Raw genomic sequence first — 19,724 nt, forward strand, 5'->3', positions numbered from 1 at the left:
GTTTTGCTGCTGCTTTTGACTTTAATATGAATTCTCAGACTTAGGTATTTCCCCCTATCATTGTTTCAGCAGCCATTCGAGTGCTAAAACTTAGGATGCCTCTTTTGTTGTCAGCTCAGAAAGGTAACACTACACTAACCAAATCAATTTAATGGTTGCTTAGCAGCACAGAGTAATGTTTTTTAAAATATCTATCAAAGGACCTAATGTCACGCCCTGATCTGTTTCACCTGTCTTGGTGATTGTCTCCTCCCACCTCCAGGTGTCTCCTGTTTTCCCCATTAGTCCCCGGTGTATTTAACCCTGTTTCCTGTCTCTCTGTGCCAATTTGTCTTGTTTTGCCAAGTCAACCAGTGTTTCTCCTAGCTCCAGTGTTTCCCCCAGTCTCTGGTTTTTCCTAGCCCTCCTGGTTTTGATCATTGCCTATCCTGACGCCGACTCCGCCTGCCTGACCACTCTACCTGACCTCGAGCCTGCCTATCCCCTGTTACAGTTTGGACTCTTACCTGGTGTATGAACTCTCGCCTGTCCCCGACCAGCCTTTTACCCCTTTTGGTGTATTAAATATCGGAGCTTAACCATCTGCCTCCTGTGTCTGTATGTGGGTCTCGCCTTGTGCCCTTATACCTGATTTACCAAACAACAGGTAAGTCTTGACATTCCTATGTCCGGACTATACACCAATATCTCTTATTGGTATTGACAACACAATCCTTATCCCATTTACGAGGCACCTAATCAATGCAAAATCTGATTTATGTATTTTGAGAGGTTATAGAGGTTATAGTCATTGGTCTGTCATTTATAGTAAATTCGATAGCTGTTGTAGCATTGGAGTGTTGGCTCTGAACATCCCTGCAATATACCAAATACATTAACTGCAAACCCCTATCACACCATAGCAAAACCTCTTGCAATGGAAAATGAAAATCTTTGTTTTGATTGGACAAGTTCAGCGAGTTCAAAAACCTTCCCGTTTTGACACACTTTCTCCTTAATGAACATGACCCTGGATTATCTGGGTCACCATATTCACAACCCACCTTTCTTTACTATAATCCAATCAAGATGAACCAGTTGAGTTACATTTCAAATTTGTCAAAGGATTCACCCATGGGAAGGTCAGGTGTTACTCATGTTATCGAGTCTAACCAGACATCATTGGTTTGACAGCTAGGCTTAGGCCAGCGTTTCCCAAACTCGGTCCTCCGGTTCCCAAGAGGTGCACATTTTGTTTTTTGACCTAACACTACACAGCTGATTCAAAGTATCAAAGCTTGGTGATTTTGTTTATTATTTGAATCAGCTGTTTAGTGCTAGGGCAAAAAACAAAATGTACACCCCTTGGTGTTCTGAGGACTGAGTTTGGGAAACTCTGGCTTAGGCTGTGAACAGCTGTAGTGTGCTTCCTATGCTGTTATGAAAACTGGGTGGATAGTGATTCCTGGAGGATAGCCAGGCGCCACTGGACCTGACAGGAGGACACTGTGTATAAATCTTCATCATAAATCTTTTCCCTAATGTAAATCTGTCTGTATGAATATTTGTATTTACCTAGACAGACATCATGAGACAGAAATAATTTCCCAATGGATACAAGGAAGTCATGTTTCTTTCTGTATAAAAAAAACTGTCAGTTATATTTGAAATAAACATTTTATAACCTTCTAAACATCACAAGTTGGTATAACATGATCATTACCTTGATGACTTCATGCTTATGAGTCTAAAGTAAGTTATATGGTGTGTTGGGGGACTCTATTACCATGATGGGTAAAGTAGTGTAATATGTTCTCTGACGCAACGGGAAGCTGCCAATACTTCAAACTGACCCCACATCAGAGACACTGCAGATGTTGTCAGGCCTTTGGTGGTGTGAGTGGAGGTTTGATGTAGATGAAGACCATCCACATAAAGGACTCCCGCGGAGAGGCATGGCAACACACCTAAAAAGGATTTCCCGCAGCTCATATTATTGACTGTCAGTCAAGATTGATGTAGATTGATTGTGGGTTGTGGGTTGTCCCCTTCCTTCGCCCTAAAGATACTTGGAAATAGGATGTGGTTCCAGTTCACATGTGAAACAATCCTCTTCCTTTGACAGAACAACGGTGAGAGAAGTGTCTTTTTACAGGAAGTAAAGATGTTGTCATTATCTCATTTAGGTTGACATAAGCCTTTAGAATGAGCAAACTGTTGTAAATAAGTCATGTTCTGGGGTTGGTTGGCTGTACTTTTGCGGTGACTCAGGTTGCATATCAATATTTACTCATCTTCTCATGAATAGTTTACCAGTACTGTGAGGTGATTAATATGTGAGTGTTTGTGTATAGCCCTAATTAGAGAAAAAAATTATGGATATTTTTTTGAGGGACTATTGTGAGGTAGCTTCCTTCCATTCCACAGTCTGAGCTCATTGGCATTAGCGACAAAGGTGTGTCCCTGATAATTTGGTCAATATAACCCAACCACAACTGAAACGCTGTACCAATGATTTATGTAGTAGTTTAAACTATTGGTCACATTTTGGGGAAATGTGTCATTAAGTACAAGCCGTTAAGCAACGTAGCAAATGTTCAAAAATAAAATGGTGACAATTCTCCTCTCCAAAAATGAGCATAACATATTGGTCCACATTATTAAGCTGGTATGTTAATTAGCAATAACTAAGCATTATATCACCTCTAGCACAACTGATGCAGCAGAGTGGCTATACAGAAATAGGCTGAAGCATGGGGTTGCCCATCTGTATTTTGTTAGTCAGTGCTCCCCAACATTTTTCAGTCATGGCCCCCTTTTATCATGAGGGAACATCTTATGCCTCCCACTCTGTCTGCCAAATAATTTTTTTGCTCTTGTTTTCCATAGTAGGAGGTTGGTGGGTGGAGCCGGGAGCATCGTCAGCGAAATGGGACACGCCTGGGCTCGGCTGTGTCTCGGGTATAAATACACCTTTCCCCCATACATTGAGACTCTCTCCACGCAGAAAGCTTCTTTGTGTTTGTTTGTTTTGGCACCTCTCAACACTCTTCATTATAACCATCTATGCATGCATCCACTCACACTACTGAATACACATGCCATTGTTACTTGGATATAGTTTACTTTATTTAATAAATGTTATATTTCTTTATCTTTGCGTTGTCTCCCTCTTTGTTACGGGCTACGAGCCGGTTCGTACCAACTGCCTGAGGTTCAGAGAAACAGCAGCCTATGGGATAAGTTCAATCTGCTTGGGGGGTACGAACAAAGGATTCAATTCAGGAAATTCGTATTTCTGGTCGACAAGCTCAGGGCGAGGATCTCCTTCCAGAGAGACATCAGGGACTGTAACATTCTGTTTCATGGAATCATGGCTCTCTACAGATATACTATCCCCGTCCACACAGCCAGCTGGGTTTTTAGTACATTGTGCAGATAGGAATAAAGAACTCTCCGGGAATAAAAATGGAGTATGTTTCATGATTAACTAACTACTCATGGTGTGATTGTGGTAACGTACAGGAACTCAAGTCCTTTTGTTCACCCGACCTAGAATAGCTCACAATCAAATGCTAACCGTATTACCTCCCGAGAAAATGATCTTCGATCATCGTTACAGCCGTGTATATTCCCCCTCAAGCCGATACCACTATGGCTCTCAAGGAACTACATTGGACTTTGTGAAAACTGGAAAGGCCGCATGTATTGTGGCTGGGGACTTTAAAACCTCTTCGGGCTAGGGCGCGGTATTTTCACGTCCGGATGAAAAGCGTGCCCAAAGTAAACTGCATGTTACTCAGGCCCATAAGCTAGGATATGCATATAATTGGTAGATTTGGATAGAAAACTCTAAAGTTTCTAAAACTGTTAAAATGATGTCTGTGTATAACCAAACTTATTTGGCAGGCGAAACACCGAGGACAAACCATCCAGGATATTTGTTTTTTGAAGAGACAGTGTTTTCAATGTGGATCTAGATTTCTAAGGCACTTGCTTGCAGTTCCTATCGCTTCCACTGGATGTCAGTCTTAAGAAATTGGTTGATGTTTTTCCTTTGAGAAATTAAGCGTCGAGTCTAGTGTACCGTTGTGGTTGGGGCGCACGACCTGAAAGCTCGCTCACCTTTGTTTTTATCCGCTATTGAACGCAGTTTACCACGTATTACATTTTATCGATTATTTACGTAAAAAAATACCTAAAGTTGTGTTTGAAATGTTTGGATCAAGATTACAGGTAACTTATTAGATATTTTGTAGTCATGTTGCGTGAGTTGGAACCGGTGTATTTTTTATCAAACGTGCCAAATAAATGGACATTTTGGAGATTAATCGAACAAAAGGACCATTTATGATGTTTATGGGACATATTGGAGTGCCAACAGAAGAATATCTTCAAAGGTAAGGCATGAATTATATCGTTATTTCTGAGTTTTGTGTCGCGCCTGGCGGGTTGAATTATGATTGTCATGTGTTTGTTTGTTTGGGGTGCTGTCAAATCAAATTTATTTATATAGACCTTCTTACATTAGCTGATATCTCAAAGTGCTGTACAGAAACCCAGCCTAAAACCCCAAACAGCAAGCAATGCAGGTGTAGAAGCACGGTGGCTAGGAAAAACTCCCTAGAAAGGCCAAAACCTAGTAACAAACCCAGAGAGGAACCAGGCTATGAGGGGTGGCCAGTCCTCTTCTGGCTGTGCCGGGTGGAGATTATAACAGAACATTGCCAAGATGTTCAAATGTTCATAAATGACCAGCATGGTCAAATAATAATAATCACAGTAGTTGTCGAGGGTGCAACAAGTCAGCACCTCAGGAGTAAATGTCAGTTGGCTTCTCATAGCCGATCATTGAGAGTATCTCTACCACTCCTGCTGTCTCTAGAGAGTTGGAAACAGCAGGTCTGGGACAGGTAGCACGTCCGGTGAACAAGTCAGGGTTCCATAGCTGCAGGCAGAACAGTTGAAACTGGAACAGCAGCACGGCCAGGTGGACTGGGGACAGCAAGGAGTCATCATGCCAGGTAGTCCTGAGGCATGGTACTAGGGCTCAGGTCCTCCGAGAGAAAGAGAGCATACTTAAATTCACACAGGACACCGGATCAGACAGGAGATGTACTCCAGATATAACAGACTGACCCTAGCCCCCCGACACAAACTACTGCAGCATAAATACTGGAGGCTGAGACAGGAGGGGTCAGGAGACACTGTGGCCCAATCCGATGATACCCTCGGACAGGGCCAAACAGGCAGGATATAACCCCACCCACTTTGCCAAAGCACAGCCCCCACACTACTAGAGGGATATCTGTCCTCATAATAGCATGGTTTGCTTTCGCCGTAAAGCCTTTTTTGAAATCTGACACGGTGGCTGACAAGTTAACAAGTTTAAATTTTTTGTATTACACTTGTGAACGTATGAAAGTTAACTTTTTCTCATAATAAAAAAAAAATGGCACTCTGCCATTTCACCAGATGTTGTTGTTCCGCTAGCGGAACCCTTAGCCGTGAAAGGTTAACAAAGCAAATCAAAGCAAAAACACTACTGAAGTTCTGTCAGCCGATTGCCTGTAGTTCTCGCGCTTCAAAATTTCTCAACCATCATCACTCCCTTCTGGGATGGCTATAAGGCCATTCCCTGCTCTCCCTTTGGCAAATCAGATCAAGACTCTATTCTCCTCCCTTCCCATAGGCAGAAACCCAAACAGGAAGTACTCTTGCTAAGGTCTATTCCATGCTGATCTGACCAATCTGAATCCATGGTTCAAGATTGTTTTGATCACGCAGACTAGAATATGTTCCGGGTTGCCTCTGAGAATAACATTGACGTATACACTGACACGGACTCTCATCAAGAAATGTATAGGGGATGTTGTTTCCACTGACGATTAAAACCTATCCAAACCAAAAACCATTGATAGATGGCAGCATTCGCGAAAAACTGAAAGGGCAAACAAACGCATTTAACCATGGAAAGGTGACTGGAAATATGGTCAAATACAAACAGTCTAGTTATGCCCTCCATAAGGCGATCAAACAGGCAAACACTTGTTGTAAATCCAGCCACAGTGTCCGATTTCAAAAAGGCTTTACGACGAAAGCACACCAAACGATTATGTTAGGTCAGAACCTAGTCACAGAAAAACACAGCCATTTTTCCAGCCAAAGAGAGGAGTCACAAAAAGCAGAAATAGAGATAAAATGAATCACTAACCTTTGATGATCTTCATCAGATGACACTCATAGGACTTCATGTTACACAATACATGTATGTTTTGTTCGATAAAGTTCATTTTATATCCAAAAATCTTAGTTTACATTGGCGCGTTATGTTCAGTAATGTTTTGCCTCCAAAACATCCGGTGATTTTGCAGAGAGCCACATCAATTTACAGATATACTCATAATAAACATTGATAAAAGATACAAGTATTATACATGGAACTTCAGATAAACTTCTACTTAATGCAACCGCTGTGTCAGATTTATAAAAAACTTTACGGAAAAAGCACACCATGCTATAATCTGAGTACAGCACTCGGAGCTCAAACAAGCCATACAGATCCGCCATGTTGTGGAGGCAAAAGAGGTCAGAAATAGTATTAGAAATATTCACTTACCTTTGATGATCTTCATCAGAATGCACTCCCAGGAATCCCAGTTCCACAATAAATGTTTGTTTTGTTCGATAACGTCCATCATTTTTGTCCAAATAGCTCCTTTTTGTTTGCGAGTTTAGTTCCAAAACCCAACTTGATGACGCGCAGGTCAGACGAAAAGTAAAAAGAATTCCATTACAGTTCGTAGAAACATGTCAAACGATGTATAGAATCAATCTTTGGGATGTTTTTAACATACATCTTCAATAATGGTTCAACCGGAGAATTCCTTTGTCTTCAGAAATGCAATGGAACGCAGGTTGCTCACGGGAGCGCGCGTGATCAATTAATGCCAGACAGCTGACTCAGAGCTCTCCTTCCCTCATTCTTCACAGTAGAAGCATCGAACAAGATTCTAAAGACTGTTGACATCTAGTGGAAGCCTTAGGAAGTGCAATATGACCCCAAAGACACTGTATATTGGATAGGCAAACCTACAAACCTCAGATTTCCCACTTCCTGGTTGGATTTTTTCTCAGGTTTTTGCCTGCCATATGAGTTATGTTATACTCAGACATCATTCAAACAGTTTTAGAAACTTCAGAGTGTTTTCTATCCAAATCTACTAATAATATGCATATCTTAGCTTCTGGGCCTGAGTAGAAGGCAGTTTACTCTGGGCACCTTATTCATCCAAGCTACTCAATACTGCCCCCAGCCATAAGAAGTTTTAAACATAACTAACCCAGGGAAATACTGATAACTGGGTTATTCACCATCACTTCACCTATCCTTTTCATATGCTGCGTAAGTCTGGGCCCATATTTACAAGGTATCCAAGACTATGGAGTGCTGATCAGACAATGTGAGCAGAGTGGAGCTGGAGTGGAGTGAGGAACCAAGTATGCATAATTTGTCTGGAGCATGGAGTGGGTGTAAATGTTGGAGCATTGCTCTCGTGTTCCAATTTCGCTCGCTACACCACCACTACTGCGCAGAGACGTTGATATGAGTCGACCAATAAATAGGTCACACAGCCTGTGTAATTGATGGCAAGACAACCAATGAGCCCATGCAGCAGCCCCGGAGATGTTTTGGTTTCTATATAGGCTACTGTTGAACAAGAGGAGTCTTAAGTTTGTAACAGTGCTTAAGTTGTCGATCAACTGTAAAATTGGAGCACAACAGAGCCCATTACAACTGAAGTATCTGATCATCAATAGATTAGAGAAAAAGCTATTTGTTTTTTTAACACAGTGCCCACGTAGCCTATCACCTATGTAGGTCCTTGTTCAATAGCCTACAACATGTTGTTGAAATGTTGAAGCTTCTTATGATAGTCTACTACCAAATTATACATAGTCACAAAAGTAGATGGGGTGTTTGTTAAATGATATTAAACAAAAAATGAATGTAGTGAACTTGGAGCAGCAGTTTTTTTCCTGTGAACACTGTCCGATTTTTAGCGGATTGGGGAAAGGATGTTGAGTGGAGGAGCAGTGCGCAAGACCGCTCCATGAGCAATGAGTGGGATTTCCAACAGCTCAACTCTGCTCACATACTCTGGTGCTGATCTAGGATCACTTTTTGCTTTTCAGATCATGAAAAACAAGGCAGGAGGACCATATCAAGCGTCTCAAAGTAGCAATAACACCCAGTTTATTAGGTACACCCATCTATTACAGGGTCGGACCCCCCTTTGCCTCCAGAACAGGCTGAATTCTTTGGGCATGGAAACATTGCTCAATTGGTGTCAAGGGACCTAATTTGTGCCAGGAAAACATTCCACACACCATTACACCACCGCCACCAGCCTGTACTGCTGACACCAGGCAGGATTGGGCCATGGACTCATGCTGCTTACGCCAAATCCTATAGATTTGTTTAAAACAAGAATGTTTAAAACATAAAATATACTTGCAGTGAAGCCGCTGAACAACTACATCACATTAGTCATCTAACAGACACCCATCCAGAGTGACACACAGAAGCAACCAGGGTCAACGCCCTACTCAAGAGCACGTCAACAGATCTCCCACAAGGTCAAAAACGGGGACCCGAACCAGCGATCCATCAGCCACCGGCCCAAGCTCCCAACTGCCAGCCCTCCAAGATCCCCCCACAGTTCCCTAAGAGCTGCACTCGGATACAAACACTATCAGCACAACTGAAGTTTTTGTGTTTTGGGAGCCAATCTCGTCATATCCCCACAATGTTTCAATAACCTAAATACACGTTTTTAGGAACTTTTAAAGAATATATAAAAATGTATTCTGAGAATGTCCAAATTTTTTGGGGGGTAGAATCATCCACACAACTGGACAGTTTTTGTGTTATGAGAACATCTCTTTTGTGATATACCCACAATGTTCTCACCAGACTGTTCCCACAACCTAATGAAACCTTTAAAGAACAGATTAAATGTGTTCTAGAAATGTTCTTGCAACAGGCAAATCTTTTATATAATCACCACCACGACTGGACAGTTTCTGTGTTATGAAAACATTTTCTGCGACCTTACAAATGTTTTGTGAACCATCACCGAACCAATTTTGGTTTGCTGGGCAGTTGCTTCAAAGACAATAATAATACTACCAAAGTTGTCTTTGAATTCACACAATTAAGGCCAATATAACCGGGTCCAATCATAAAATGTGTACTTTATAGTGTAAAGGCACAGAATGCCAGTAGCTATGACCTGCCTGTCCCCCTGCAAGTTACATGCCTGCATATAGTGCACTACCTTGACCAAGGGCCATAGGGCACTAGAGAATAGAGAATAGGGTGCCATATGGGATGTAGCTCTAGTCTCCCAACACTCTGAATGACATACTTCTCCCAGCAGCTCCGAGGGTTAGGTGTGAGATGACGCCGGAGGTGCAATGAGTTATTCTTAGTCCCACTGTCAGCGTTCCTGTCATTTTTCTGGCAGGGTCTCTGAGTGGAGCCTCAGCCCGCCTGCCTGTCACTTCGCCAATATGCCTGATTTCTGGTTTTAGGGTATGAAAAGCAGGGTCGGGGGTGAGAATTCTGCCACTTTACTGTGTGTGGACAACATAGCTGTAAATATGAGAGAAGGCAAAATCCCGGAGTGGCTTCTTCACTGTTGATGTTGAGACTGGTGTTTTGCAAGTACTATTTAAGGAAGCTACCAGTTGAGGACTTGTGAGGCGTCTGTTTCTCAAACTAGACACTCTAATGTACTTGTCCTCTTGCTCAGATGTGCACCGGGGCTTCCCACTCCTCTTTCTATTCTGGTTAGAGCCAGTTTCCACTGTTCTGTGAAGGGAGTAGTACACAGCATTGTACGATATCTTCAGTTTCTTGGCAATTTGTCACATAGAATAGTCTTCATTTCCCAGAACAAGAATAGACTGACGAGTTTCAGAAGAAAGGTCTTAATGGATTCGATTACAGGCTCAAAATGACTAGAAACAAATGCTGATGCTCAACTAGTCTAAAGAAGGCCCGTTTTATTGCTTCTTTAATCAGACAACAGTTTTCCGCTGTGCTAACATAATTGCAAAAGGGTTTTCTAATGATCAATTAGTCTTTCAAAATGATAAACTTGGATTAGCTAACACAACGTGCCATTGGAACATAGGAGTGATGGTTGCCTATAATGGGCCTCTGTATGCCTATGTAGATATTCTATTAAAAAAATCTGCCATTTACAACATTAACAATGTCTACACTGTATTTCTAATCATTTTGATGTTATTTTAATGGACAAAAAAATTTGCTTTTTTTTCAAAAACAAGGACATTTCTAAGTGACCCCAAACTTTTGAATGGTAGTGTAAGTTTTCAGATCCTTTGCTATGAGACTCGAAATTGAGCTCAGGTGCATCCTGTTTCCATTGATCATCCTTATGAAGTTTCTACAACTTGGAGTCCACCTGTTGTAAATTAAATTGATTGGACATGATTTGGAAAGGCACATACGGTTCCACAGTTGACATCAGAGCAAAAACTAAGCCATGATGTTGAAGGAATTGTCCGTAGAGCTCTGAGACAGGATTGTGTCGAGGCACAGATCTTGGGAAGGGTACCAAAAAAATGTCTGCAGCATTGAAGGTCCTCAAGACCACAGTGGCCTCGATCATTCTTAAATGGAAGAAGTTAGGGGGAGTCTCACAACTCAATCGCTGCTTAAATTGTTTTCTGCCCCTCCCAAAATATATAATTTGTAGATAATTGGCCCTCTTTCTGGGACTCACCCACAGACAGGACCAAGCCTGGCCTGTTGAGGAGTGACCGACTCCATCCTAGCTGGAGGGGTGCTCTCATCTTATCTACGAACATAGACAGGGCTCTAACTCCCCTAGCTCCACAATGAGATAGGGTGCAGGCCAGGCAGCAGGCTGTTGGCCAGCCTGCCAGCTTAGTGGAGTCTGCCACTAGCACAGTCAGTGTAGTCAGCTTAGCTATCCCTATTGAGACCGTGTCTGTGCCTCGACCTAGGTTGGGCAAAACTAAACATGGCGGTGTTCGCCTTAGCAATCTCACTAGAATAAACACCTCCTCCATTCCTGCCATTATTGAAAGAGATCATGATACCTCACATATCAAAATAGGGCTACTTAATGTTAGATCCCTCACTTCCAAGGCAGTTATAGTCAATGAACTAATCACTGATCATAATCTTGCTGTAATTGGCTTAAGCCTGATGAATTTGTGTTAAATGAGGCCTCACCTCCTGGTTACACTAGTGACCATATCCCCCGTGCATCTCGTAAAGGCAGAGGTGTTACCAACATTTACAAAAGCAAATTTCAATTTACAAAAAAAAAGAAACGTTTTCATCTTTTGAGCTTCTAGTCATGAATACTATGCAGCCTACCCAATCACTTTTTATAGCAACTGTTTACAGGCCTCCTGGCCCATATTGTAACGGGTGTCATCGGAAGGAAGAGACCAAGGCGCAGCGTTCTTAGAGTTCCACATAATTTAATCACGAAGTGAAACTAACACAGGACAAAACAATAAAGAATACAACGACCGAACAGCTTTGATGTGCAAACTCCCTGCACACAAACAAAGAACAAGATCCCACACAGAAAGAGGGAAAAGGGCTGCCTAAGTATGATCCCCAATCAGAGACAACGATAGACAGCTGCCTCTGATTGGGAACCACACTCGGCCAAAAACAAAGAAATACAACACCTAGAAATACAGAACATAGAATGCCCACCCAACTCACACCTGACCAAAACAAAATAGAGACATAAAAAGGATCTCTAAGGTCAGGGCGTGACACATATACCGCGTTCCTCACTGATATCCCTGAATTCCTATCGGACCTTGTAGTCCGGGAGACACTCAAGTTTTTTAGTACTATATCTCTTGACACATTGATGAAAATAATCATGGCCTCTAAACCTTCAAGCTGCATACTGGACCCTATTCCAACTAAACTACTGAAAGAGCTGCTTCCTGTGCTTGGCCCTCCTATGTTGAACATAGGAGGGCCTCTATCCACCGGATGTGTACCAAACTCACTAAAAGTGGCAGTAATAAAGCTTCTCTTGAAAAAGCCAAACCTTGACCCAGAAAATATAAACAACTATCGGCCTTTATCGAATTTTCCATTCCTCTCTAAAATTTTGGAAAAAGCTGTTCTGCAGCAACTCACTGCCTTCCTGAAGACAAATAATGTATACGAAATGCTTGAGTCTGGTTTTAGACCCCATCATAGCACTGAGACTGCACTTGTGAAGGTGGTAAATTACCTTTTAATGGCGTCAGACCGAGGTTCTGCATCTGTCCTCGTGCTCCTAAACCTTAGTGCTGCTTTTGATACCATCGATCACCACATACTTTTGGAGAGATTGGAAACCCAAATTGGTCTACACGGACAAGTTCTGGCCTGGTTTAGATCTTATCTGTCGGAAAGATAACAATTTGTCTCTGTGAATGGTTTGTCCTCTGACAAATCAACTGTAAATTTCGGTGTTCCTCAAGGTTCCGTTTTAGGACCACTATTGTTTTCACTATATATTTTACCTCTTGGATGTCATTCAAAAACATAATGTTAACTTTCACTGCTATGCGGATGACACAGCTGTACATTTCAATGAAACATGGTGAAGCCCCAAAATTGCCCTCGCTAGAAGCCTGTGTTTCAGACATAAGGAAGTGGATGGCTGCAAACTTTCTACTTTTAAACTTGGACAAAACAGAGATGCTTGTTCTAGGTCCCAAGAAACAAAGAGATCTTCTGTTGAATCTGACAATTAATCTTGATGGTTGTACAGTCGGCTCAAATAAAACTGAAGGACCTCGACGTTACTCTGGACCCTGATCTCTCTTTTGACAAACATATCAAGACTGTTTCAAGGACAGCTTTTTTCCATCTATGTAACATTGCAAAAATCAGAAACTTTCTGTCCAAAAATGATGCAGAAAAATTAATTCATGCTTTTGTTACTTTTAGGTTAGACTACTGCAATGCTTTACTTTCCGGCTACCCGGATAAAGCACTAAATAAACTTCAGTTAGTGCTAAATACGGCTGCTAGAATCCTGACTAGAACCAAAAAATGTGATCATATTACTCCAGTGCTAGCCTCCCTACACTGGCTTCCTGTTAAGGCAAGGGCTGATTTCAAGGTTTTACTGCTAACCTACAAAGCATTACATGGGCTTGCTCCTACCTATCTTTCCGATTTGGTCCTGCCGTACATAACTACACGTATGCTACGGTCACAAGACGCAGGCCTCCTAATTGTCCCTAGAATTTCTAAGCAAACAGCTGGAGGCAGGGCTTTCTCCTATAGAGCTCCATTTGTATGGAATGGTCTGCCTACCCATGTAAGAGACGCAGACTCGGTCTCAACCTTTAAGTCTTTACTGAAGACTCATCTCTTCAGAAGGTCATATGATTGAGTGTAGTCTGGCCCAGGAGTGTGAAGGTGAACGGAAAGGCTCTGGAGCAACGAACCGCCCTTGCTGTCTCTGCCTGGCCGGTTCCCCTCTCTCCACTGGGATTCTCTGCCTCTAACCCTATTACAGGGGCTGAGTCACTGGCTAACTGGTGCTCTTCCATGCCGCCCCTAGGGAGGGGTGCGTCACTTGAGTGGGTTGAGTCGCTGACGTGATCTTCCTGTCTGGGTTGGCGCCACCCCTTGGTTTGTGCTGTGGTGGAGATCTTTGTGGGCTATACTCGGCCTTGTCTCAGGATTGTAAGTTGGTGGTTGAAGATATCCCTCTAGTGGTGTGGGGGCTGTGTTTTGGCAAAGTGGGTGGGGTTATATCCTTCCTGTTTGGCCCTGTCCGGGGGTTTCTTCTGATGGGGCCACAATGTCTCCTGACCCCTCCTGTCTCAGCCTCCAGTATTTATGCTGCAGTAGTTTATGTGTCGGGGGGCTAGGGTCAGTTGGTTATACCTGGAGTACTTCTCCTATCTTATCCAGTGTCCTGTGTGAATTTAAGTATGCTCTCTAATTCTCTCTTTCTCTCGGAGAACCTGAGCCCTAGGACCATACGTCACGGCAAACCGGGCATGATGACTCCTTGCTGTCCCCAGTCCGCCTGGCCTTGCTGCTATTCCAGTTTCAGCTGTTCTGCCTGCGGTTATGGAACCCCTACCTGTCCCAGACCTGCTGTTTTCAACTCTTAATGATCGGCTATGAAAAGCCAACTGATATTTATTCCTGATTATTATTTGACCATGCTTGTCATTTATGAACATTTTGAAAATCTTGGCTCTCTCTAATTCTCTCCTTCTCTCTTTCTTTCTCTCTCTCGGAGGACCTGAGCCCTAGGACCATACGTCACGGCAAACCGGGCATGATGACTCCTTGCTGTCCCCAGTCCGCCTGGCCTTGCTGCTATTCCAGTTTCAGCTGTTCTGCCTGCGGTTATGGAACCCCTACCTGTCCCAGACCTGCTGTTTTCAACTCTTAATGATCGGCTATGAAAAGCCAACTGATATTTATTCCTGATTATTATTTGACCATGCTTGTCATTTATGAACATTTTGAAAATCTTGGCTCTCTCTAATTCTCTCTTTCTTTCTCTCTCTCGGAGGACCTGAGCCCTAGGACCATACGTCAGGACTACCAGGCATGATGACTCCTTGCTGTCCCCAGTCCACCTGGCCTTGCTGCTATTCCAGTTTCAACTGTTCTGCCTGCGGTTATGGAACCGCCACCTGTCCCAGACCTGCTATTTTCAACTCTTAATGATCGGCTATGAAAAGCCAACTGAAAATTATTCATGATTATTATTTGACCATGCTTGTCACTTATGAATATTTTGAACATCTTGGCATAGTTCTGTTATAATCTCCACCCGGCACAGCCAGAAGAGGACTGGCCACCCCTCATAGCCTGGTTCCTCTCTAGGTTTCTTCCTAGGTTTTGGCCTTTCTAGGGAGTTTTTCCTAGCCACCGTGCTTCTACACCTGCATTGCTTGCTGTTTGGGGTTTTAGGCTGGGTTTCTGTACAGCACTTTGAGATATCAGCTGATGTACGAAGGGCTATATAAAATAAACTTGATTTGATTTTGGTGTGGGGGCTGTGCTTTGGCAAAGTGGGTGGGGTTATATCCTGCCTGTTTGGCCTTGTCCGGGGGTAACAGTGTCTCCTGACCCCTCCTGTCTCAGCCTCCAGTATTTATGCTGCAGTAGTTTGTGTCGGGGGGCTAGGGTCAATCTGTTATATCTGGAGTACGTCTTATCCGGTATCCTGTGTGAATTTAAGTATGCTCTCTCTAATTCTCTCTCTCTTTCTCTCTCTCGGAGGACCTGAGCCCTAGGACCATGCCTCAGGACTACCTGGCATGATGACTTCTTGCTGTCCCCAGTCCACCTGGCCGTGCTGCTGCTCCAGTTTCAACTGTTCTGCCTGCGGCTATGGAACCCTGACCTGTTCACCGGACGTGCTACCTGTCCCAGACCTGCTGTTTTCAACTCTCTAGAGACAGCAGGAGCGGTAGAGATACTCTTAATGATCGGCTATGAAAAGCCAATTGACATTTACTCCTGAGGTGCTGACTTGTTGCACCCTCGACAACTACTGTGATTATTATTATTTGACCATGCTGGTCATTTATGAACATTTGAACATCTTGGCCATGTTCTGTTCTAATCTCCACCCGGCACAGCCAGAAGAGGACTGGCCACCCCTCATAGCCTGGTTCCTCTATGGGTTTGTTCCTAGGTTTTGGCCTTTCTAGGGAGTTTTTCCTAGCCACCGTGCTTCTACACCTGCATTGCTTGCTGTTTGGGGTTTTAGGCTGGGTTTCTGTACAGCACTTTGATATATCAGCTGAATTAAGAAGGGCTATATAAATACATTTGATTTGATTTTTTACCACCAAGACTCTTCCAAGAGATGGCCGCCCGGACAAACTGAGCAATCGGGTGAGAAGGGCCTTGGTCAGGGAGGTGACCAACAACCTGATAGTCACTTTGACAGAGCTCCAGAGTTCCTCTGTGGAGATGGGATAATCTTCCAGAAGGACAACCATCTCTGCAGCACTCCACCAATCAGGCCTTTCATAGTAGAGTGGCCAGACGGAAGCCACTCATCAGTAAAAGGCACATGACAGCCCACTTGTAGTTTGAAAAAAGGCACCTAAAGGACTCTCAGCCCATGAAAACAAGATTCTCTGGTCTGATGAAACCAAGGTTGAATTTTTTGGCCTGAATGCCAAGCGTCACGTCTGGAGGAAACCTGACACCATCCCTACGGTGAAGCATGGTGGTGGCAGCATGATACTGTGGGGATGTTTTTCAGCAGCAGGGAGACTAGATGAGTGCAGAGAGATCCTTGATGAAAACCTTTTCCAGATTGCTCAGAATCTCAGACTGGGGTGAAGGTTCACCTTCCAACAGGACAACAACCCTAGGCACACAGCCAAGACAATGCAGGAGTGGCTTCGGGACAAGTCTCTGAATGTCCTTTAGTGGCCCGAACTTCAACCGGATCGAACATCTCTGGAGAGACCTGAAAATTGCTGTGCAGCAATGCTCCCCATCTAACCTGACAGATCTTGAGAGGATCTGCAGAGAATAATGGAGAACCTCCCCAAATACAGGTGTGCCAAGCTTGTAGCGTCATACCCAAGAAGACTCAAGGCTGTAATCGCTGCCAAAGGTGCTTCAACAATGTACTGAGTAAATGGTCTGAATACTTATGTAAATGTGGTATCAGTTTTTTTTTTTTTATATATATTTGCTTTGTCATTATGGGGTATTGTGTGTAGATTGAGGGGGGGGAAATGATTTAATCCATTTTGGAATAAGGCTTTTTTATAAGGGAAAATCAAGTTTGAAATTCAAAAGTGAACATAAACTTCAGAAGATAACTTTTTTGGCAACCTGACTAAATTCACATAGAAATGTAAGTTATAGCTCTGTCGTTCTCATTTAAAGCAAGTCTAAGAAGCGGTATATCTGTTCAATGTTTGATATTTCTATGCTTCCTGCTTAAGTAAAATGTGTGTCCTTTACGTTCGGTTTTGCTGAAAATGCAATATTTGTTGATATTAAAAATATATTTCACAGATGGTGAAATTATCCTTTACAGTTGCTTGTTTTGTCACAAACTGAAATTTGGCGGAACGATTTCTTCACATTGCAACTTTAAATTTCCTGCAACAGGGTGATCAAATTAAGCTCCTCAAAGGGAAAAATATTGAACAGGAACAATCTCAAACAGGAGCACAGGAGAGAGAACGAGGAGAAGCCATGGGAGGAGGAAGGAATGCCTTAAATAAAATAAAGATGAAAGAAGTGAGAGGAGAAACACTAGGAGACACCCTATGAAAGATGTTGCGGGTGGAGGAATACAGAGGGATGAGGTGGAGGGGAGTTCTGATTCATCCGCTCCCATAGGCAATGTACAGTATTTCGGTCGGATGGATGGAAACAACAAAACCTATCAGCAGGGAAGTTTGGGACGCGAGCAGACGTTCTTCTGATCTGATGATGTAGAAAGAGAGGGGGGAAGAGCTCAGAAAATGAATCACAAACGCAAGTAGGACACCGGCTCGAAATAGGACAGGCCCATGCAGTCTAGCATCGTATAATATAGTGCAGAAATCCTCGAGGAAATACCCCCACCCCACCACCCACTCTCACTTTGACACACACACACACTGACACAGAGGTGGGTGGAAGCTCTGACATTCGGATTCCCCATCTTCGCCTGAAAACAAAAACAGTGATGAAAGAATCTCCAAACCGGATATGCTATTCCAGTATAGTATACTGTATGGAAACGCACACACACATCTCGCATGACGTCAATGCAACATGATCCAAGCTTTGAGAAGCTAATCTGTGCTAACGATGGTTGTGATATGCTGGAGAAAGAAATACAACCAAGTGAATTGGAGAGTTAGTGTTTTTGTCATTTATACAGTAACTGTTTACAAAATATCGGAGCTATGCTTTTATGGTGTGACGGTACATTAACCTCCCTTGGGTATGTGGGACGTTAGCATCCCACCTCTTCAACAGCCAGTGAAATTGCTGGGCGCCAAATTCAAATACAGAAATACTCATTATAAAAATTCAGACAACAAAACATATTGTACATAGGTTTAAAGATGAACGTCTTGTGAATCCAACCACGGTGTCAGATTTTAAAAAATGCTTTACGGCGAAAGCATACCTTACGATTATTTGAGAACATAGCCCACTAGACAATTCATTACAAACAGTAACCAGCCAAGTAGAACAGAGTCAGAGTCAGAAATAGAGATAAAATGAATCCCTTACCTTTGATGATCTTCATATGGTGTCACTCAGCAGACATTCATTTACTCAATAAATGTTTATTTTGTTCGATAAAGTCTCTTTATATACAAAAACCTCCGTTTTGTTCGCGTGTTTTCTTCAGTAATCCACAGCCTCAAACGCAGTCAAAACAGGAAGAGAAAAACAAATTGTATCCGTAAAGTTCATAAACATGTCAAACGATGTTTATATTCAATCCTCAGGTTGTTTTTAGCCTAAATAATAGATAATATTTCAACCGGACAATAACGTCGTCAATTTAAAAGGTAAACAAGAATTGCTCTCTCTCTGTCGAGCGCATGAAAAAGCTCTGCGACATTTTAGCGTCCAGTCATTCCGAATGCTCTTAGTCCCTAATTTTTCAGAATACAAGCCTGAAACTATTTCTAAAGACTGTTGACATCTAGTGGAAGGCATAGAAACTGCAGTTTGAGTCCTAAGTCAAGGGATACTGTAATGGCATTGAATAGAAAACTACAAAACCAAAAAGAAAACTACTTACTGAATGGATTTTTCTCAGGTTTTCGCCTGCCAAATCAGTTCTGTTATACTCAGACACTATTTTAACAGTTTTGGAAACTTTAGAGTGTTTTCTATCCAAATCTACCAGTTATATGCATATCATATCTCCTGGGCCCAAGAAGCAGGCAGTTTAAATTGGGCATGCATTTCATCCAAAATTCCGAATGCTGCCACCTACCCTAGTGAAGTTAAATGACACAGACCCACACCATTTAGCAAACACTCTTATCCAGAGAGATTTAAAGGAGCAATTAGGGTTAAGTGCTTTGCTCAAGGGCACATCAACAGGTTTTTTACCTGGTCGGCTTGGGAATTCAAACCACCGAACTTTCGGTTACTGGCCATACACTCTTAACCACTAGGCCACCTACTGGGTTCATGTACATACAGTACAGATACAATGATAACTCCACAATAATTGTCCAATGAGGCTCACATTCTGTATTACCTGACCAAAGCTAGCATCTTTCACCTTATCGTGACACTATAGTTACATGCCAGATCAATGCACTCCTAGGTATCTACTGTAATAGTGATGTTTCTCTTCCAATGGTGTTGGGCTGTGTTTGTGGCTGATATAATGGTTATATTCTCAGGTTTGATCTTTGGAGGAGAGGAGAAGTGGGAGGGGTTACAAAACATAGTCTCCCTGCTCCTCAGCCTTTATGTAAGACATTAGTTATCATGAAAATGGTAGGCCTCTCTCTCTCTCAATAATAGACAAAGGACAAATCACAGATAACACTGCTACTCCTACTGCTCTCTCTTCGTCCGCCCACGTGTTCTCGCACACCCCGAGAGCTTCTGGTCAGCGGGGTGGTGGCACCGGGATCCTCATCTCTCCCAAGTGGTCATTCTCTCTTTCTCCCCTTACCCA

The sequence above is a fragment of the Salvelinus alpinus genome, chromosome 15 (genome assembly GCF_045679555.1).
Source record: "Salvelinus alpinus chromosome 15, SLU_Salpinus.1, whole genome shotgun sequence".
Classification (NCBI taxonomy): domain Eukaryota; kingdom Metazoa; phylum Chordata; class Actinopteri; order Salmoniformes; family Salmonidae; genus Salvelinus; species Salvelinus alpinus.